General features: G+C 38.7%; 1 non-coding gene across 1 annotated transcript; it reads left to right on the forward strand.

Annotated features, from left to right (window-relative positions):
• The first annotated feature begins 22597 nt into the window (after positions 1-22597).
• Positions 22598-22704, forward strand: LOC132651673 (U6 spliceosomal RNA). Its single transcript, XR_009589257.1, has one exon. It is a non-coding gene; the product is annotated as a U6 spliceosomal RNA (small nuclear RNA).
• Positions 22705-23150: the final 446 nt, after the last annotated feature.

The following is a 23150-nucleotide window of genomic DNA, read 5'->3' on the forward strand; positions in this document are numbered from 1 at the left end:
TTCTTTAATCATTGTAGTGAATGACAAAACTTTCAGGTTAACTATGTTCTTTTAGCCTTGAATTTCCTCCATATTCTTCTACTTCCTGGTGAGTTGAATTGCAATGTAATAGGCCTGCAGGGCCAAGGGTTTCCTGGGGTATTAAATCTTTAAGAGCAGAGAAAAGAGAAGGTATCCTGAATGGTCCTGCGGGCTAGTCTAACAGGGTCCACCTGAAAGAGAGAGCAGAAATGGAGGGGTAGAGACAGGAAGAATGGAAACAAGACAAATCCCTTTTCAAGTTTCAGTTTACTGAATGTGCAAACAATGCTTATAAAGCAAGGAGTATAAGCATTTTTTTTTCACAGTAGCAACACATCTGTGCCATCTGGTAAGACATCAAGGAATTCACTCAATTTTACATCAAGTTTGCTCTCTGAATCCCAAAATTACAGGGAGATTGCTATCTACTTTTCAAGCTCAGAACACCCTGCTTGCAAAGACTACGAAGTATAGTCTCTGAAATATGGAACCTAAATAAGACCTGCATCTGCCCTAGCCAGGAGGCAGAATTCCAATTACCAGACTTCTTCAGGTTAACTATATTTTATGGAGAGCCTGTCTTAGATTGGCAAAATATGCATTTCTTTTTTACTGATCATCCAGTTCTTGGATGTGATTTTTATGAGCCTCTGTCTTAGGTTGGCAAAAACACAAGTTTACTTTTACACATCATTGACTTACTCCATATCAAATGAGGTTGTTAGAGATCTTTAATTTAAAATCATGCACTGCACTTGCATGAGTTGAAGTTGTTGAAAAAGGAACTGTAACACACAAGGAACCCAGGCACAGGCCAAAAAAACCCATACCTGTCTTGTCCACCAAGTGTCAGTCCACACTTTAGCAAAGAGTCAAAGGATGAAAATCAACTTCTGAGGCTATTAAATATATCCCAGGCTGTATTGGCCAATTCTAACCCAAGTTATTTTGCAGATTCTATATCATGGATCTAATTTCTCATTGTTAACATGTTCAATGAGAAGTTTTTGGTAGACCAAATACTACCAAGGTGATTCTAAATCTGAGTCCAATTAAATTCTCTTTCATCATACCAAGAATCAGAAACCCTAACAGGAATCATTAAAAAAAAAAAAAAACAGGTTGCTTAACAACTAATACTGAAAGAGTATTATTATCAGCACTAATACAATTAGTAAGATTGTAATATATACATTCAACTGAATAGAAAACATTGTTCTTAAAATGTCTTACTACAATGTTTCCCATTAGCAGTAAATAAGGAGGATTAAGCTTTTTCTAAAACAAAGGAATTTAGACTGCCTTTATCAGAAGCCAAGTTTGTAATACCATTATTGATAGATCAGTATAATCTATGACTGTAAATGCAGGGACATTGCCCCAGGAGTAGACTGTGGGTGTTTCTCTGAAGCGTCTTGTCTAAGGAACCATTAGTCTAGGATGTATGCATTGATCCACTTTCTCATGTAAAACCTGGGGTCTCACAGCTCAGGAGTTCAAGATTACACCCTTCCCAGGAACTCCCACAGACCACAATTCAATGCAAAAGTAAGAGGTTTTTTTTGTTTGTTTTTGTTTTTGTTTTTGTTATTTTTTGTTTTGTTTTGTTTTGCTTTTTTCAATTGTAATAGGGTCGCCCCTCCAAAGGCAGGAGATGACCCTGAGCATACAAAGCACAGGGTTTTCATACTTAAAAATCTGGACACTTTTGCTCTATACATTGATTGGTCAGCAAGAATAGCATGAAGATAGTTTACAGCTACTTGTTTGCAGTTTTGGGCCATTTCTGAGTTTTCTCAAAACAATTCACCCTGCCCTCATATTTTTTAAAAACTATCTCGGAGCAGTTCATCCTGCCTTTTGAGAGCTCTCTACCTCTGGCTTCAATTCAAGGATGGGAATAGTCACAGCTGTTTTTCTTTTACAGTTGTTTTCATTCTAGGGTGGCCCCCCACTCACAGGGTGGGTAGCTCATTGTATATGTAAGACTGTCATTCTTAACTCCCATTGGAAGCTACAATAATATCCTTCCAATATCCCACTTTGCCTGGGTGCAAAGGAAGGCTTGAGCTGCCACCCCAACTTTAGAGTAGTAGGTATTTCAAGAAATAGGGGATATTGGTAAGCTGTCCTGATGAATACTCTCTGGTAAAGCAAAGAGGATGACCTCTTCCTATTCCTAAAAATTTAAGAGTCTGTTTTACTTGCATTCCTTCAAAAGCTGAAAAACCCAGTAACCAAGGGTTGTTGACGTAAACAAGGACTTTTGGATCATCCCAGGAAACTGGATGAGTAGAGGTGGATTGGGAATGTATACCCAATAGACAGTCATGTTGGCTGGAGGGGTCTTCATTGACATCATTATGATTGTCAGGAAAAAACTCCTCATCTACTTGTTGCACCAGATGTTCCAGTATCCGTTGAGCTGCATCATTTTCCTTCAGAAAAACACAGACAGATCCTTGTCCCCATGTGAGTCCTGGGTCAGTTCCATGGCATTGATTTGTTAAAGGATCCCTCCATTTTACTTTAGCAAAACTTTTCTTGGTTTCTGTGTGCCAAAATCTGTCTGCTACAGATTTACAATGCTTATCCAAATTTTAAAAATTCAGAATGAAAAGAACATGACTAAAATGATTCTGGAATATCCATGGGAGTAGCTCCCCCCCACCCCGTTTTTCAAATAAATTAATAAATTTAATTGTTTAGTGGGCATGCTCTACAATGCTTTGTCCTTGAGCATTGTAAGGTATTTTAGTTATATGAGAAACTTGAAACTGTTGACAAAATCTTAAAAGATTTGATAATATATCCTGTTCCATTGTCAGTTTTAAATTGCTTAGGAACTCCTAGAAATTAAAAGCCTGTAGACAATGAGCAATAACATTGTTTGCACCTTTTTCTAGTTGAAGAGTGGCAAAAACAAATCCAGAATAGGTATCTATACAAACATGTACATATTTTAATTGTTTAAATTCAGGAATATGAGTAATATCTATTTGACAAATTTGATTTGGAGCCAGTCATTTAGGATTGACTCCAAAATGAGGAACAGGCTGAAATTGAGGACAAGTAATGCAAGCCTTGACTATACTATGGGGTGCTCCTTAGTCAATCCATATTTAATTCTCAAGGTTTGACTATTAAGATGATGCATATTATGGGCATCCTGAGCTCTTCTGAACTGTGAACAATAAAATTTGATGACTTTATCTGCCAATGCATTTCCTTTAGACAGGGGTCCTGGCAAATTAGAATGATCCCTCAAATGTCCTATAAAAAAACGGAAAGTTTTTTTTTCGTATCAAATTTTGTATTTGTATACCTAAAATTCCAGCAGGAGAAGATTTCTGAATTTGACCTGCAGTCTCTAACCAAGGCAAAGACTGAGCTACATATGCAGTATCTGTAAAAAATGTTCAAAGACTGCTTATTAAAACTTCGAAAAACAGCCAACACTATAAATAACTCTGCTATTTCTGTTAGACACTTGAAAAGATAGTTTTTCTTTTATAGATATAGGAAGCAACACAAGATAACGAACCATCAATAAATACCATTAAAGTATCAACAATTAGGTGAACTTTCGTTTTAAATGGAAAAACTATAGATTGTACCTATAAAAACTGAATTATTTTTTTTGTGCCTCAATAGGTTGGACTCTGTCATAATAAGCTTACATATGTTAAAATGCCATATTTATCAGATCTATGACAAGTCTGAGGGCCAGCATATTTGAGTTACTCTTTGTCTACCTTTATTATCTGCTGTAAACTTCATCCTAAAATACAGGATGATATAATCTCAATTTTGGCACATTTTTAAAATATATGTTTTAGGACCAAATTTTAGGCAGATATACATACGCATACTTTATGGTTACCCATTTTAGTTTTAACCTTAAAAAAACAAACAAAACAAAACAAAACAAACAAACATAAAAAACTAAAGAAACAGACTAGGTAAAATTCAAGATTGTACTCAACTATAATCTTTAGCATAACTTTAAATCTGTTCTTTTTAAACTAAAGTCAAAGCAAAACTTTTAATTAAACATGATTTATAAAGCTGTTAGCAAATCTTGTTAATCCTATTATATTGTATTAATATTTAACAGAAAAAAATGAAAGGACAAAAGTTTTATTTAACGTTAATCAGAGGACTATACTTAGCCTGTAGCCCTCAGCAAAAGTGGGTTGTGCTGGCCATACCAAATCTATAAGACAGAAATAAACAGCATTAAATCATTTATTTAGGTACTGGCAGCCAGGCATATATTTTATATAATGGTTAACAATGATCTGAATATAATCATGCATAACCCTGTGCTAACATAAAACTGTAGTCCTTTTTTTTCCTGTAAGAGATCATAAACAAGCATTTGCATTGAAGAATCTACAGACTTTTTAAATGTAAAACAACATATTTTAGTTTTTTTACATGAATATATTTTAATTACTACAGTTTTTGCTTAATTGGCTTATAAAGCATGGCTTTGTTTTACTTTGTAACCTTAATAAAATAAATACCAAGGTTTTTTATTTCCCCCAAAGAGTTGAGAAACTGTTTTAAGTTCTTTGTTAGACTGCCCAATTGTTACTGTTGTAAAATACCTGATAATTTTAAAAAGTTTTTTTTAGTATTTAACTCCAATGTTCTAGGACCTATCTCAGATATGTTGATTTAAATTGTCTCATGTCTAAAAATATCCAAGTCTACAGATAAACATACACACAGAGAAAGATAATAAGGAAAACAGAAATGTGACATTGTTACCTTGGAGTAACCAAGATACCCAAATACCAGGAATTGACCAGCTTCTACTGGACACAAGTCACACAGATTCTAGAAGGAGTAGACCCCCTCATGGGTCCCCTCCACTCACATAGATTCCAGAAGTAGCAGAGCCCCCAATGGCCCTTTCCACAATTTCCAGATGGAGAGCAATCTCCAGGAGCCCTATTATCACAGAGAATAGGGTTCCAGTGTCCCTCTTTCCTGGTCCCAAAAGGACTAGAACCTAAAGGGGCCTCTTCCCTGGGAATTGGGCCTTCCTCCAGATTCCCTCAACCAAATTGGAAACTCTCCAAGTTCTGTAGACCTCATGAGCAAACCAAAACCAGAAACCAATACAGAAGCATGCAGACAAAAAAAAAAAAAAAAAAAAGAGACAAAGACAAAAAACAACCATAATACCTGCCTTTAAACATATATATATATATATATATATTTAAAAACCAGTTTTGTAATATGTACCCCATTTTTTAATAGGATTGCTTGATTTGCTGTTTTGGTACTTCTTTAGTTCTTTATATATTCTGGATATCAGCCATCTGTCAGATACAGGGTTGGTGAAGATATTTCCTAGTCTGTAGGCTATCATTTTATTTTGATGACTATGTACTTTGCTTTCCTGAAACTTATCAGCTTCGTGAATTTCCATTTATCATTTTTTGCTCTTAGAGCTTATGCTGTTGATGTTCTATTCAGGAAGTTATCTCCTGTGCCAATGAGTTCCAATGTCTTAAACACTTTTTCTTCTAATGGATATAGTGTATCTGGTTTTATGTTGATATCTCTGATCCACTTAGACAGAAAGGCAGAGAAATACTTAAAGAAATGCTAAATGTCCTTAGCCATCAGAAAGATGCAAATCAAAACAACACTAAGATTTCACTTGACAACCACCAGAATGGCTATGATCAAAAACTCAAGTGACAACACATGCTGGAGTGGTTATGGAGAAAGGGGAACCTTCCTGCATTGCTGCTGTGAATGCAAAGTTGTACAACCACTTTGGAAATCAATTGGCGCTTTCTCAGAAAATTAGGAATAGTGCTTCCTCAAGATCCTGCTATACCACTCCTAGGCACATATCAAAAGAGGCTCAAGTACACAACAAGGATATTTGCTCAACCATGTTTGTAGCAGCTTTTTTCATAATAGCCAGAATCTAGAAATAACCCAGAGGTCCCTCAGTTGAAGAATGGATACAGAAACTGTGGTACTTTTACACAATAGACTACAACTCAGCAATTAAAAATGAGGAAATCATGAAATTTGCAATCAAATGGTGAGACCTTGAAACATTCTTCCTGAGTGAACTATCCCCAAAGCAGAAAGACACACATGGTATATACTCATTTATATAGACCTATAAGATAGGATAAATATACTGAAATCTATCCACCTAAAGAAGATAAACAAGAAAGAGGACCCAAGGCACAATGATCTATCCTCACTTAGAAAGACAAATGGGATGGCCATTGGATGTAGGAGCAAACAAGTACAGGAGCCTACCACAGAGGGCCTCTGACAAACTCTACCTAGCAGTGTATTAAAGCAGATATTAAGACTCATAACCATACCTCAGGCAGAATGCAGGGAATAAAAAAAGGGGGGTGGGATGGGGCTAATACAACCTAGAGAGGACAGGAATTCCACAAGAACTAAATATATCTGGGCACAGGTGTCTTTTATGAGACTGTTTGTCCAAACAAGGACCATGTATGGATGCAAAATAGAGCCCCTACCCAGATGTAGCCCTTGGTAGCTCAGTATCCAAGTGGGTACCCTAATAAGGGGAACAGGGACTGTTTCTGACATAAACTCTTTGACCTCCTCCTACCCCAGGGAGGAGCAGCCTTGCTAGGCCACAGAGGAGGATTTTGCAGCCACCTGATAAACCAGTATCAGATGAAAGGGGAGGAGGTTCTCCCTTATCAGTGGACTTGGAAAGGGGCAGGGAGGAGATGAGGGTGAGATTGGGAAGGGAAAGAGGGGTGGGATATAAAGCTAACAAACTGTAATCAATATTAAAAAATAAAAATTAAAAAAAATATTAGAGAGTTCTGAAGATGGCGGCACTGGGGGAACACTGTGGCTGAAAAGCGGGACAATGCACTCCGTGCAGCGACCAAGAGACTGAACTCTGGGCCCTAAAACAACAGCTGTCATGTTTCCCAGGTGAGGGGAGGCTCCCATGGCATGGGAATCTGTCGGGTCCACTCTTGGCTGCCCAGCCAGAAACCAGAAGAGAACCTGGCTAATGCAGACTTTGGGTCTCCAGGCTGGTGCTTCAAGCCTGCATGTCCCAATCACTTTCCCAGGCTGATTGGTGGGCACAGCTGTGCCAGAGACTGGGAGTCCCAGTCACAAAAAAAAAAACCACACGGGGAAGCAAAGTTTCGAGACTGATCACGGGTCACTGAGTCTTTCCCTGGAAGATCTCACTGACCACAGGTACCCACTGACATAGCAACTGAGCTCCCACTGCACAGAGAGCTGCACGCCCAGCTCAAAATCCCTACTCCCTCTTGGGAGGAGGAAGGAGGCAGCCAGCAGAATCTGCCACAGACCACATTGTCTGTTCCCCAACCCGAGATCGGGGATGAGAAAACCCAATCCTTTTGGGCACTCCCCTAAATGCCACCATAATCCTGCCACGGCAGAGCGGAAGGATAAAGAGGCTCACAACGGCTTCACAGTAATGGAACTCCAGTGCGGCCTGCTGCTCCCAGCAAATAAATTTCAGCTCGGAATCTGGGACTACGGTCTTTCTACACGTCCTGAGATTCTCCTGGGTCCAGCGCAATAAGGTCTAGCAGCAAGTTCTATCACTGGTGCCTCCCCAACCACTGACAGAGAAACCCCAGCACAGGATCAGACTGAGAAGCCCCAACCCCTTCTGACACTCCCCTGAGAATACCTCCATAAGCTTGAGCGGAGGGGAAGGTCAGAGGGGAAGGACAGAGAGGCAACCTGCCAAGGACACAGCATCCTCTTTCCAGCTCACCCAGTGGCCCCTAGCAGGGAAGCCCAAGCTCTGGATCTGAGGACACTCAACCCTACCTGGTACTCTCTTGGGATCAGCAAACATAGGTTCTACCACCAGGCTGCTTCTGGCAGAGAGATCTGGACCTGAGATCTGGGATTGAGATCACTCAACCTAACTCTTTCCACCGCCACCCTGGGACCAGTCAACATAACCCCTCCAGGCAGAAAGAAAGGATAGAGAGGCAGCACACAGGAAAGGTGGACACCGAGTCCTGTGGCCACAGTGTCACAGAGCTGACTGTTAGCCTACCTGCACACTTTCTGCAGCAGGACCAAATCAGAGAGTAGAGAGCAAAGGGAATCCCTGTACATTCCATCTGGTCCTGCAAGAGAGTGAGTGAGCCTTCTAGGGAGAGTTTGCCCCAGACCCAGGGCCTCTCCACGGAAGCAACCAGACGAGATCCCTGCCACCCACACCCCTAGTGTGGGCATCATAGGGATTCTTGGGATAGCGACCCCAACATTGAATCCTCTGCCTTGTGGGACCACCAGTGTAATCCAGGCAAACAATCCCTGGATCTCAGACAGAACTGCATAATAGTGGCCCGCAGGCCACAGCAATAGTCAGAGAATCCTCCACGCATGCACACTGCACCCTCCAAAAGCAAATGCAAATAGCGCCAGCATCACATTCCTTACTTAGGCAAAACTGAAACCACAGTGCACACTCCCAAACCAGTAAACCTCTCTCATCTTCATGAAAAAACAGTCCAGAAAACAGAAAGAGAGGATCATAGCCCGAACTATAATCTCGAGAAACAAACAGTGAGGATTATAAATAACCAGATGGCTAGAGGCAGACAAAAGAACACTACCAACAAAAATCAGGACATAATGACCTCACCAGCAACCCCACAAAACAATGGTCACTTCAATTCACTAGATATACTAGAAAACGACCTCAAAACTATGTTTCTCCAGCTATTAGAGGCACATAAAGATAAAATGAACAAAGCCCTCAGAGAAATAACTGAAGAAATTGAGACAGACCAAGAGGAAAAAACCAGAGCTCTCAGAGAAATGACCACAAAAATTGAGGCAAACAAAGAAGAAATGCAACAAAGCTCTCAAAGAAATGTCCACACAAATCAAGGAAAATAAAGAAGAAATAAACAAAGCTCTCATAGAAATACAGGCCATTATAGCCAAAGAAGTAAAGGCACAATTAGTGATACATAGAGAGGAAACGGACAAAAAAATAGAAGCTCTCATTGAAAAGCAGGATTCCACATTCAAACAGATGAAGGAAATGGTGCAAGACATGAAAACAGAATTAGAATCAATAAAGAAAACACAAATAGAGAAAAACCAGCAGCTGGAGAACATAGAGAAAAGATCAGGAACTACAAAGGTAAGCATCACCAACAAAATACAAGAGATGGAAGAAAGAATCTCAGGAGCAAAAAGATACACTTGCGGAAATTGACACATCTCTCAAAGAAAAAAATAAAATCAGAAAAGTTCCAAACACAAAATATCCAAGAAATCAAGGACACCATGAAAAGACAAAACCTAGGAATAATAGGAGTAGAAGAAAAAGAAGACGTCAGGTTCAAAGGTCCAGAAAATATTGTCAAGAAAATTCTAGAAGAAAACTTTCCTAACTTAAAGAAGGAGATGTCCATAAACATACAAGAGGCCTACAGAACACCAAGTAGACTAGACCACAAAAGAAATTCTTCACGTCACATCATAGTCAAAACTCTGAATCTGCAGAACAAAGAAAAAATTCTAAAAGCAGCAAGGGAAAAAGGCCAAGTAACATATGAAGGTAGACCTATCAGAATCACACCAGATTTCTCAACAGAAACTATGAAAGCCAGAAGGGCCTGGACAGAAATCATACAGTCCTTAAGGGACCACAGATTCCAACCCAGACTACTATACCCAGCAAAACTTTCAATCAACATAGATGGAGAATTCAAAATATTCCAAGACAAAACAAATTTAAACAATATCTACATAGGAAACCAGCTCTACAGAAGTTACTAGAAGGGAAATTCCAAACCAAAGAAAACAACTACATCTAAGAAAACAAAGGAAATAGATAACTACACACACACACAAAAAAAAAAACAAACAAACAAAAAAAAAAGAATACAAGCAATGAAACTCAGTGACACCAACAACTCCACATCTAAAGTAAGTAAAAAATGTTGGTCACTAGTATCTATCAACATCAAAGGACTCAACTGCCCAATAAAGAAACAGAGACTAACAGAATGGTTGCGGAAACAGGATCCAACATTCTTTTGCATCCAAGAAACACACCTATGCAACAAAGATAAACACCACCTCAGAGTAAAGGGCTGGAAAAACGTTTTTCAAGCAAATGGTTCCAGAAAACAAGCTGGAGTAGCCATACCAATATCTAATAAAATAGACTTTCAACCCAACTTAATCAAAAAAGATAAGGAGGGCCACTATATTCTCATCAAAGGAAAAATCCACCAAGAGGGACATCACAATTTTGAATATACATGCCCCAAATACAAGAGCACCTACATTCATAAAAGAAACAATATTAAAGCTTAAATCACTCATTGATCCTAATACCTTAATAGTGGGAGACTTCAATACTCCACTCTTACCAAAGGACAGATCAAATAGACAGAAAACAAATAGGGAAATGAAAACACTTACAGAGACCCTGAATCAAATGGACCTAATAGACATCTACAGATCTTTTCATCCAAACTCAAAAGAATATACCTTTTTTTCAGCACCACATGGAACCTTCTCCAATACATACCATATAGTTGGTCATAAAGCAAGTGTAAACAGATACAAAAAGATTGAAATAATCCCTTGTATTCTATCTGACCACCATGGACTAAAGCTGGACCTCAACAACAACAGAAATAACAAACAGCCTATACCCACATGGAAACTGAACAACTTGTTACTCAATGACAGCTGGGTTAAGGAAGAAATAAAGAAAGAAATTAAAGACTTCCTAGAATTCAATGAAAATGAAGGCACAACATACCCAAATTTATGGGACACATTGAAAGCAGTGCTCAGGGGAAAATTTATAGCACTAAGTGCCTGCAAGAAGAAATTCGTAACATCACATGCAAACAACTTAAAGGCCCAACTGAAAACCCTAGAAAAAAAAGAAGTAGAAACATCCAAGAGGAGCAGTCTGCTGGAAATAATCAAACTCAGGGCTGAAATCATTCAATTAAAAAGAAATAAAACTATTCAAAAAAAATCAATGAAACAAAAAGCTGGTTCTTTGAGAAAATCAGCAAGATAGACAAACCCTTAGCCAAACTAACTAAAAAGCACAGAGAATCTATCCAAATCAACAAAATCAGAGATGAAAAGGGTGACATAACTGCAGTCAGTGAGGAAATTCAAACAATCATTAGGTCATACTACAAATGCCTATATGCCACAAAATTTGAAAACCTAAATGAAATGGACAATTTTCTTGATAGCTTTCATCTTCCATCATTAAGTCAAAATCAGGTAGAAAGACTGAATAGCCCTATATCCCCCAAGGAAATTGAAGCAGCCATTAACAGTCTCCCCTCCAAAAAAAGCTCTGGGCCAGATCGTTTCAGTGCGGAATTCTACCAAACCTTCAAAGAAATGCTAACACCAATTCTGCTCAAACTATTCCACAAATTAGAAACAGAAGGTACATTACCAAACTCATTCTATCAAGCAACAGTCACCCTGATACCTAAACCACACAAAGACCCAACAAAAAAAACTTCAGACCTATCTCTCTTATGAACATTGAAGCAAAAATACTCAATAAAATACTTGCAAACCGAATCCAAGAACACATCAAAGATATCATCCACCCAAGTCGGCTTCATCCCAGGCATTCAAGGGTGGTTCAACATATGGAAATCCATCAATGTAATCCACCACATAAACAAACTGAAGGAAAAAAAAACCACATGATCATCTCCTTAGATGCTGAAAAAGCATTTGACAAAGTCCAACACCCATTCATGTTTAAAGTCTTGGAGAGATCAGGGATACAAGTCACATATCTAAACATAGTAAAGGCAATATACAGCAAGAATATAGCTAACATCAAACTCAATGGAGAGAAACTTAAATCAATCCCACTGAAATCAGGGACAAGACAAGGGTGCCCACTCTCTCCATATCTCTTCAACATAGTACTTGAAGTCCTAACCAGAGCAATAGAACAACTAAAGGAGATCAAGGGGATACAAATTGGAAAGGAAGAGGTCAAAGTGTCACTATTCACAGATGATATGATAGTATACATGAGTGACCCCAAAAATTCAACCAGAGAACTCCTTCAGCTGATAAACACTTTCAGCAAAGTGGCAGGATATAAAATCAACTCAAAAAACTCAGAAGCCCTACTGTATACAAAAGACAAAAGGGCTGAGAAAAAAATTAGGGAAACAACATCCTTCACAATAGCCACTAATAACATAAAGTACCTGGGGGTGACATTAACCAAACAAGTGAAAGACCTGTTTGAGAAAAACTTCAAGTCTCTGAAGAAAGAAATTGAAGAAGATAACAGAAGATGGAAAGATCTCCTGTGCTCATGGATTGGTAGGATTAACATTGTGAAAATGGCCATCCTGCCAAAAGCAATCTACAGATTCAATGCAATTCCCATCAAAATAACAACTTAATTCTTTACAGACCTTGAAAAAAAGATTCTCAGCTTCATATGGAGAAACAAAAAACCCAGAATCTCCAAAACAATCCTGTACAACAACAGATCATCTGGAGGTATCTCCATCCCCGATCTCAAGTTATACTACAGAGCCATAGTAATAAAAACTGCATGGTATTGGCATAAAAACAGAAAGGAGCATCAATGGAACTACATAGAAGACCCAGAAATAAACCCACTCAGCTATGAATACTAGATTTTTGACAAAGGAGCCAAAACCATTCAATGGAAAAAAGATAGCATCTTCAACAAATGGTGCTGGTCCAACTGGATGTCCACATTCAGAAAAATGAAAATAGATCTATATTCATCACCCCGCACAAAACTAAAGTCCAAGTGGATCAAAGACATCAGCATAAAACCACATACTCTAAATCAGTTAGAAGAAAAAGTGGGGAACAGCCTAGAACTCATTGGCACAGGAGACAACTTCCTAAACAGGACCCCAACAGCACAGGTTTAAGAGCAACAATCATTAAATGGGACCTCATGAAACTGAAAAGTTTCTGTAAAGCAAAGGACATTGTCATCAAAACAAAGCGATTGCCTACAGATTGGGAAAGAATCTTCACTAACCCTTTATCTGACAGAGGACTAATATCCAGTATATACAAAAAACTAAAGAAGCTGAAAAGCAGCAAACTAAGTAATCCACTTAAAAAATGGGGAACAGAGCTAAACAGAGAATTCTCTGTACAGGTATATCGAATGGCAGAGAAACTCTTAAAGAAATGCTCATCCTCATTAGCCATCAGGGAAATGCAAATCAAAATGACATGCAAATCAAAATGACACTGAGATATCACCTTACACCCATCAGAATGGCCAAGATGAAAAACTCAAGTGACAACACATGCTGGAGAGGTTGTGGAGAAAGGGGAACCCTCCTCCACTGCTGGTGGGTATGTAAACTGGTACAAACTCTGGAAATCTGTCTGGTGCTTTCTAAGACAATTAGGAATAGTACTTCCTCAAGACCCAGCTATACCACTGCTAGGTATATACCCAAAGTTTGCTCAAGTACACAAAAGGTATACTTGCTCAACCATGTTTATAGCAGCTTTATTTTTAATAGCCAGAACCTGGAAAAAACCCAGATGTCCATCAATGGAGGAATGGGTATAGAAATTGTGGTATTTTTACACAATGGAATACTACTCAGCAATCAAAAAAGAGTAAATCATGAAATTTGCAGGCAAATAGTGGGATCTAGAAAAGATCATTCTTAGTGAAATATCCCAGAAGGAAAAAGAAAAACATGGTATATATTCACTTATATAGACCTATAAGATATGATAAACATAATGAAATTTATACACCTAAAAAATGTAATCAAGAGAGTGGACATGGGGTAAGATGATCAATCCTCATTTAGAAAGATAGATGGGATGTGCATTGAATGTATGACAGGAGTCTACTGAGTGCATCTGAAAGACTCCAACTAGCAGTGTTTTCAAAGCAAAGACTCATGACCAAACCTTTGGCAGAGTACAGGGAATCATAAGAAAGAAGGGGAGTTAGTATGACATGGAAAGGATAGGAGCTCCACAAGGACCAAATATATCTGGGCACAGGGTCTTTTCTGAGACTGACATTCAACCTAGGACCATGTATGGATATAACCTAGAACCTCCACTCAGATGTAGCCTGTGGTAGCTCATTAACCAATTGGTTTCCCAAAGTGAGTGGAACAAGGACTATTTCTAACAGGAATGCAATGACTGGCTCTTTGTGTTCCCCACGCCCAAGGGAGGAGCAGTCCTGTTAGGCCACAGAGGAGGGCTTTGCAGCCAGTCCTGAAGATACCTGATAAAACAGGATCAGATGAATGGGGAGGAAACATTGACTCCAGGTGTCCACAGTTTTGGCTGGGCCCTAACAGTGGGCCAGTTGAGGCAGTATTGCCCAGTGGTTAGCATACCACAATCCAGAGTAGAAATCATCTGTTGTTGTGCCCAAATCTTCTCGGAGACCTTGGGGGAGCTACTGCCAGGATTTTGGGACTTCCTGTCACAATAAGCTTACACATGATAAAATGCAATATTCAGATTTCTGACAAGCTTGAGGGCCAGCATATCCGAGTTACTCTGTTTTTATCATCTGCTCTAAACTGTGTCCTATAAAACAGAATGTTATACTCTCTACTTCTAGCATATTTCTGAAATGCATGTTCTAGAAGTATATATTTTAAGATTTACAAAGGCAACTTTATAGTTATTCATCCTAGGCTTAACGTTAAAAAAAACTGAACAAAGAGACTAGGTAAGGCTCAACTGCAGTATTTAGCATGACTTTAACTCTGCTCTTTCTGAACTAAAATCAAAGAAAACCTTTTAATCAGATACAGTTTATAGAGAGGCTAGCAAATCTTGCTGTTCCTACCACTTGCATTAAAATTGAACAGTAAAAAGCTTTGCATTTAGCACTAATATGACTGAATATAACTGAGATACCTAAACAAAATGGTGGCAGACTCATAGCTCCACCCTCTTTATCTCCAAATCAGCATGGCTGCTGGCCACGGATAACCAAACTCAGCTGGAATCCCTAAACAAATATGACAGCCAAACTACAGCTTCAGGCGCTCTCCATTGCTGAACCATCATGGTGCCTGGCCATGCACTAGCACAGCCTGTGACTGACAACACCAAGCACAGCCACTAGGTTCTGCTGATGATACAGCAAACACTGTGGAGCATCCATAATCCCCCACAACCAAAAGTTCTAACAGTGATTAAGTAAGTTTTAGAACCAACTGCATAACAGAATAATTTTAAACTGTAAGAATTATTTTAGCCATACCAAACCTATCAGCTAGAATTTTTCCCCTTAAAAGAGCATAAAAACATTTTCTAATGAGTAATCACCAGCCCTTTAAATGAATTATAACATATTTAAATACAGTTCTTTTTTTAAATCATATTAACTCTCTGGCTTTTTATAACACATCCACTAACCTTCTGCAACATTCTATATACCTTTAGGTTCCTAGCTTTTCTTTTCTGGCTTAACCAGACCTTTTTACTTTTTGCTCTCTTTCTTGCTTTTCAGACAACATAAAAACTCTCATCAAAATCCTTTTCATTCTGACCTGATCCTGTATGACCAACTTCAGTGACTGTGATTGTCTGACATGTCTGTCCAAATCACATTAGTCACTCATACAGATGCCTCGAGGCAGAACAGAATTCAGAAAATAGGCGCCAACGAAACACTGCACAAAGCGACAATGACGGATACTGAGACACAGACACTACACTTACCAGCTGGTATGAGACACTCTAGATCAGTCCTGAGGTCTTGGGGGGTCCTGCAGTCTCGGTGGGACCTTCGAATGTTATACCCAGTTCGTGAGCCCCCAAAAGATCTCCAGGAATCGACTCCATTGCAAAACACATGAGGGTCTTTTTATTGTTAATTACAAGCAGCTTAGGCCTACACAGCCCCACCGCCGAAGCAGTGGGAGCTGAGCACCCACGCCCAGGTTAGTGGGGTGATTTATAGATTCTGGTCCTTCCCAGCATGCCCAAAGCAGGGGCAATTCCTGCCTGGCAAGCATCTATTGGTCAAGATGCTACATTTGAATTGATTGGCTATAGGAAGGTTCCCAGACCATTAATGACCAGGTGTCCCTCCCTAGGGGGAGGGTCCAGTTTCCTATCTCTAGTGGGTAGGGAAAGAAAGCAGCAAGGCAGTCCTTCCCCTCAGGGTATTACTAGACTTCTCCACCCATATAGTTCAGGCCTTAATAATAGCTGCTAAATTTTAATCTTTTTGGTCTCTCATTTGTTGCTTTCTAACTGGACATACTCTCAGAGAACAGTAATATCCACCTGTAGAGGTCCCATAACTCCTGCACATGTGGCAGGTAAAGCCACAGGGGCAGAGAGTGCAGGAGGCCAGTCTGAATTATGAGATTGGCAGTTTCTTCCTCTGGCTACCTTTCATCCTCAGTTTCTAGCTCCTAAATTAGTGTCTGCTCTCAGATTACACAAATCTGTTTGAGCTGCTTTATGAACATTTGAAATAACTTTAGAAGTACTTATTTTTCTGCCTGTTTGGCTGCTTTAATTTCCTCAAGTAACTTTTTAGCTTGTGAGATAAACTCTTTTGCTTCCTTTTCCCAAGTTTCCAGATTGATGGTACCTTTAACCCCCAGGGAACCAGGGACAAACTTAATTTACAAACTAAAGGTGACAAGGGCTTTTCTCCCAATCCCTTCCTTTTATTAGCATTGAATTTAAAGTCTTCATTAACATCTCCCTCCTACTTCTCTGTTCCTTTTTGCTGCATGCCTACCTTGTCCTCCTCCCTCCCTGCTATGGGCAGTAATTAGGAAGCACATATTTTTCTTAGGCATCCAGAGCTCCAAAACCCAGCCTTTCTCATTTTGCCCCTCATTTTCAAGGTCCCTTGTTTGGGTGCCAACTGATCCATCCTTCAGGCCGGTCGAAAAGTGTATGTGAGATTAATATTTGCTAATAATTATCTTTAGTAAAGCTAGCTGTTAATCTAAAAAAGCTGCATAACCAAATCCCCACACAGAGACTGGGTTTATTTAGTTAACCTAGAACATGATGTTGGGCAATAGTTACTCCCTCCTAAACCCCCAAGCCCTCATAGTTTCCTAACTTTTAGATATTACCCATTATAATTGCTTTTTGTGAAATATTATGTCCAGTCCATTTCCACGTAGTTCCAAGATCTGTCCTCCAGCTCTCTCTCCAAGCTCTCTCTCTCACCCTTTTCTCCCACTCATTTCCTGCACTCTGGCTCCTCACTTTGCACAACATCGTGACTAGTTGCTTTATTTTTCACCTGTTTAAAAAAAATGCAATATAAGATTGAAACCAGAAACTGGGGGAGAGGAGAGAAATCAGCATAGATTTCCAAAGAACATTATACAAACAGAAAATGGTCCACCTAAAAGAGTGAGTATAAATGGGGGAACAGAGACAGTAAGATTGGAGACAAAACAGATTCCTGATCAAGTGTCAGCTTACTGAATGAGAAAACAATACTTATAAAGCAAAGGGTAAAAGCAAATATTTTTTTCACAGTAGCCACCTAAAAGGCATCCAGGAATTCACTCAAGGTTACACAAAGTTTGTGGTCTAGTTCCCAAGGTTTCAGGGAGCTTGCTATCTACTTCTCAGCCTCAGAACACTGCTCTTGCAGAGACCACCAAGGAAAGGCTCTGAGACATAGAACTTAGATAAGACCTGCATCTTCTAAAACCAGGAGTTAGAATTCAAATTACCACACTCCTTCAGAAACCAGATAATTCCTGGGACTGGTTTGGCTGAAAAAGAAAAAAATCTGTGAGTATAAAAGGAGATATGAGGGGAAATAAACTATTTGACAGCTGGTTTTGTTCCACACTAGTGTTGCCAAACCTCTATGAGCAGGGTTGCCTTGGCTGACCTGGCTGGATGGGCAGCTATGTCCTACTCAGTGGTCAGTGAGGAGGCCTCCTGATCTTGGTGTTTACATTTAAAATTGGGCCTTCAGTGCAGTGTAATGGGCCCATGTTATATGCCTAGGAAATAAGAGCAACTATTTTTCTGGCTGTAGTTCTCCAGACAAACCCTTTAAACATAGTGTTAGGGCCAGCACTGCTAGTTCAATGGTCAGCTGGAAAGCATGCCTTAAAAGTCAAACTGTGCCCCCCTTTAGCAAAATATTTTCTCCATGTTAAAAGTCATTGTAAAAGTTTTCAACATATTATCTTTTATTGACTGTGTGTGAATTTCATATAATATACATTGCACTCCTTTTCCATTGCTTCTAGGATTAAATTTCTATCCATGTGCAACTCTAATTATTATTTTTTAAATACATCAATTGAAATATGTGTTGTTCATCTTATCATTGGAGCATGATCAGAGTATCAGTGCCAAGTCTCTTAAAGAAAACTGAGTTCATCCTTCCCGTACCCTCGCATCCCTAACAAGAAGAAGCCATCAGTCCTGAAAAGGACTAAATTTCATCACCTTGTCCACCTTTTTCCTTATGTATTTATTTATTATGATTTATTCACATTGTATGTCCTCTTTTTGCATTTTAGATGATTTTTCCTAGTTCAAACCGTTTGCCTGAAAATATCACGATGTCATTTTCTTAGCTTAATAATACTCTGTTAGTAATTATTCCACACTTTCCCCAAAGCAGATTTTCAGTTTTTTTCTTTAGTCCTTGGAAGCTGTTTGGATTTTAATCATTGTATTGGATTATAAAATATCAGGATAACTAATTTCTATTAGCCTAGCAGTCCCTCCATCATCTTCTACTTCCTGGTGATTTGAATTGCAAATCCCCTTGAAGCTCATCACTTTACATGTTGAGTCCCCAGTAAGGAAATGTGTGGGAAGGGTGTATGGCCTTGTTAGATGATATAATTCCTTATGTTTCTGTCATTTCATTTTCAGCCCTTTTATCTTTTGTATACAGGAGGGCTACTGATTTTTTTGAATTATTTTTGTATCCAGTCAATTTGCTGAAGGTGTTTATCAGCTATACAAGTTCCCTGGTAGAATTTTGGGGGTCACTCAGGTATATGATTATATTATCTGCAAATAGTGATACTTTCACTTCTTCTTTTCTGATTTGTATCCCCTTGATCTCCTTCAATTATCTTATTGCTCTAGCGAGGACTTCCAGAACTATGTTGAAGATATATGGAGAGAGTGGGCACCCTTGCCTTGTCACTGATTTCAGGGAGATTGCTTTAAGTTTCTCTGAGTTTACTGTGATGATGGCTATAGCCTTGCTGTATATTGCTTTTACTGTATTTAGATATGTGCTTTGTATTCCTGATCTCTCCAATACTTTAAACATGAATGGGTATTGGATTTTCTCAAATGATTTTTCAGGATCTAAGGAGATTATCATGTGCTCTTTTTTTCTTTCATTGAATTAATACGGTGGATGACATTGATGGATTTCCGTATATTGAACCACAAGTGGATGAAGCCTACTTGGTCATATTGGATGATATCTTTGATATGTTCTTGTATTCAGTCAAAGATTTAAAGTACCTTGGTATGACTCTAAACAGTAAGTTAAAGAGTTGTATGAAAAAAAATTCAAGTCTATAAAGAAAGAATTAGAAGAAGATACCAGTGGAAAGATCTCCCATATTAATGGCTTGGCAGGTTTAACATTGTAAAAATGGCCATCTTACCAAAAGCAATCTACAGATTCAATGCAATCCCTATTAAATTAGCACCACAATTCTTTACTGACCTTGAAAGAAAAATTCTCAACTTCATATGGAAAAACAAGAAACCCAGAATTGCTAAAACAGTACTCTACAATAAAATATCTTTTGGAGGTATGTCGATTCCTGATCTCTTACTATAATATAGAGCAACAGTAATTTAAACTGTATGGTACTGGCATAGAAATGGAATGGTGGATCAATGGAACAGAATAGAAGACCCAGAAATAAACCCACACACTTATGGATGTTAGGACGAAGGCACCAATCTTGAGAGACATAGGAATGTAGAGAAACGTGTGCCTGTGCACCTGTGGAGGTTACACGCGGGTTCACAAATCACACCACGAGATTGGTTCCATGTGGGAGGTTTATTAGAAGAAGGGGGGTTGCAGAGAGAGAGAGAGAAAGAGAGAGAGAGAAAGAGTAAGAGAGAAAGAGCGAGAGGGGGGAGGGCTCCAGTTCTCTTACAGGGTGACCCAGGGCATGCGCAGGTAGTTTCAGGTGGTCAGCAGGTGGTCTGGGTGTCTTCACAAATGCCTGATAACTAGACTGTCAGGTCCCTTGGGGCTGCCTGTAGAAGTGCCTGCTTACTGATCCCAACAATGGACACCTGATATTTGACAAAGATGCTAAAACCATACAATGGAAAAATAAAAGATAGTATCTTCAACACATGGTGCTGGTCTAATTAGATATCTACATGTAGAAAAATGTAAATAGATCCATAATTATCACCCTGCACAAAACTAATGTCCAAGTGGATCAAAGACCTCAACATAAAAACAGACATATTAAATCGGTTAGAAGAAAAAGAGGGGAATAGCCTTGAACTCATTGGCACAGGAGACAATTTCCTAAACAGAGCACCAACAGGACAATTTCTAAGAGAAATTGTAAATGGAACCTCATCAAACTGAAAAGCTTCTGTAAAGCAAAGGACACTGTCATCAAAACAAAACAAAATCCTACAAATTGGGAAATAATCTTCACCCACCCTAGATGGGCAGAGCACTAATATCCAGTATATATAAAAAAACTAAAGAAGTTGAAAAGCAAAAAAAAAAAAAAAAAATCAAGTAATCCTATTTAAAAAATGGGGAACAGAGCTAAACAGAGAATTCTCAAAAGAGTAATACTGAATGGCAGAGAAACACTTTAAGAAATGCTCAACATCATTAGCCAACAGAGAAATGTAAATCTAAATGACACCGAGATTTCATTTAATTTTACTTGATATTCATCAGAATGGCCAAGATCAAAAACTAAAGTGATAACACATTCTGGAAAGGTTGTGGATAAAGGGAACATTTCTCTAGACCTGGTGAGGATCTAAACTTGTAAAACCACTCTGGAAATCATAAACACATAGGAATAGCGTTTCCTCAAGATCCAGCTATTTCACTCCTAGGCATATATCCAAGAGGCTCAAGTACACAATAAGGACATTTGATCAACTATGTTTGAAGCAACTTTATTTGTAATAGACATAACCTGGAAACAACTCAGACACCACCCACTAACTGAAAAATAGATACAAAAATTGTGTTACATCTACACAATGGAATATTACTCAGCAATAAAAAGCAAATAAATAATGAAATTTACATGTCAATGATGGGAACTGGAAAAGATCATCCTGAGTGAACTACCCAGAAGCACCAAGAGGCACATGGTATGTACTCTCTCATATTTACATATAATATAGGATAAACCTACTAAAGTCTGTACACCTAAAGAAACTAATAAAGTGTGAGGACTCTGGCAAAAATGCTCAAAACGTATTTCCCAAAAAGCAAAGAGGATGGACCTCAGAAGAAGGAGAAAAGAGGGAACAAGTTAGGAGCCAGCCACAGATGGCCTCTGAAAGGCTCTGCCATGCAGACTATCCAAGCAGATGTTAAGATTTATGGCCAACTGTTGGGCAGAGTGCATGGAATCTAATGAAAGAAGTGGGAAATAGTAAGAACAGGAGAAGTCAGGAGCTCCACAAGGTGAGCAGCAGAACCAAAAAATCTGAGCACATGGGTCTTTCCTGAGACTCATACTCTAACCAGGTACTATGCATTGAGATAACCTAGAACCCCTGCACAGACATAGACCATGGCAGTTCACTGTCCAAGTGGATTTCATAGTAATGGAAATAGGGAGTGCCTCTTACATGCAGTTATTGGTCTGATCTTTAATCACCTCATCCTGATGAGGGAGCAGCCTTACCAGGCCACAGAGAAAAGACGATGCAACCACTGCAATTAAGATGTGATAGACTAGGATCAGAAGGACAGAGAGGAAGAGCTCCCCTGTCAGTGGATTTGGGGAGGGTCATATGTTGACAAATGAGAGGGAAGGTGGAATTGGGAAGGAAGAATATTTGGGGGTCCATAAAGTGAATAAAGTGTAATTGGTAAATATTAAAATAAAAATATTAAAAAATATTCCTTTTGGAGTTATATTATAGGAATATGTACTGTGAGATTGATATAGCAATAAAGTTACCTCAACATAAAACCAGATACCTCTCTAGCTCTCTCTCTCTGTCTCTTTTAGTCTTCCTCTCTCTGTTCACTGCTTATGGTTCAGTATGAAAAGCTCTCAGTTTGGTGAAGGACTACAACATGAAGACTGCTTGCTGACATGACATCATGGAATGGTCTCTTTAAAAGTATAAGCTATGTCCCAATGACATGCTTTTTATTCAAAGATTTGCCTTAGTCAGGGAGCATTTTCACAGAAAATAATTCACTGTCCATTTAACAAATAATAATGGAATCTGTGATAATATGAAACTCACAAGTCAAGGACAAGTGACTTTATTAATGACCACTTGAAAAAATTATGTGGTGCTCATTTCAGCAGCACATTTACTATAATTGGAATGATACAGAAAAGATTAGCATGGCCCCTGTGTAAGGATGGCATGAAAATTTGTGTAGCATTCCATATATTTTTAGAGAAATTAAGTAACAACCAAATAGAGGAAATTGTTTAGAAAAAGAAGTTAGGGAAGAAAAATAGGAACTATGGAGGTAAGCATAGCCAATAGACTATAAGAGATGGAGGAAAGAAACTCAAGTGTAGAAAATAGAATGGAAGAAATTGTTGTATTTGTCAAAGAAACGTTAAATCTAAAATAAAAAAAATCCTGTTAAAGACTGTCCAATAAATTTAAGACAAAATAAAAAGACAAAACCTAAGAATAAGAGGAATAGAGGCAAAAGAAGATTCCTTCCTCCAAGGCCCAGAAAATATTTTCAACAAAATCATTGAATAAACTTTCCTCAACAACTTAATGGAGAGGCCAATAAGAATACAAGAGTTCTACAGAACACCTAATAAATTAGGCCAGAAAAAAATAATCTCCACATAATCAAAACAGTAAGTATACAGAACAAA

The sequence above is a fragment of the Meriones unguiculatus genome (assembly GCF_030254825.1).
Source record: "Meriones unguiculatus strain TT.TT164.6M chromosome Y unlocalized genomic scaffold, Bangor_MerUng_6.1 ChrY_unordered_Scaffold_23, whole genome shotgun sequence".
Taxonomy (NCBI): domain Eukaryota; kingdom Metazoa; phylum Chordata; class Mammalia; order Rodentia; family Muridae; genus Meriones; species Meriones unguiculatus.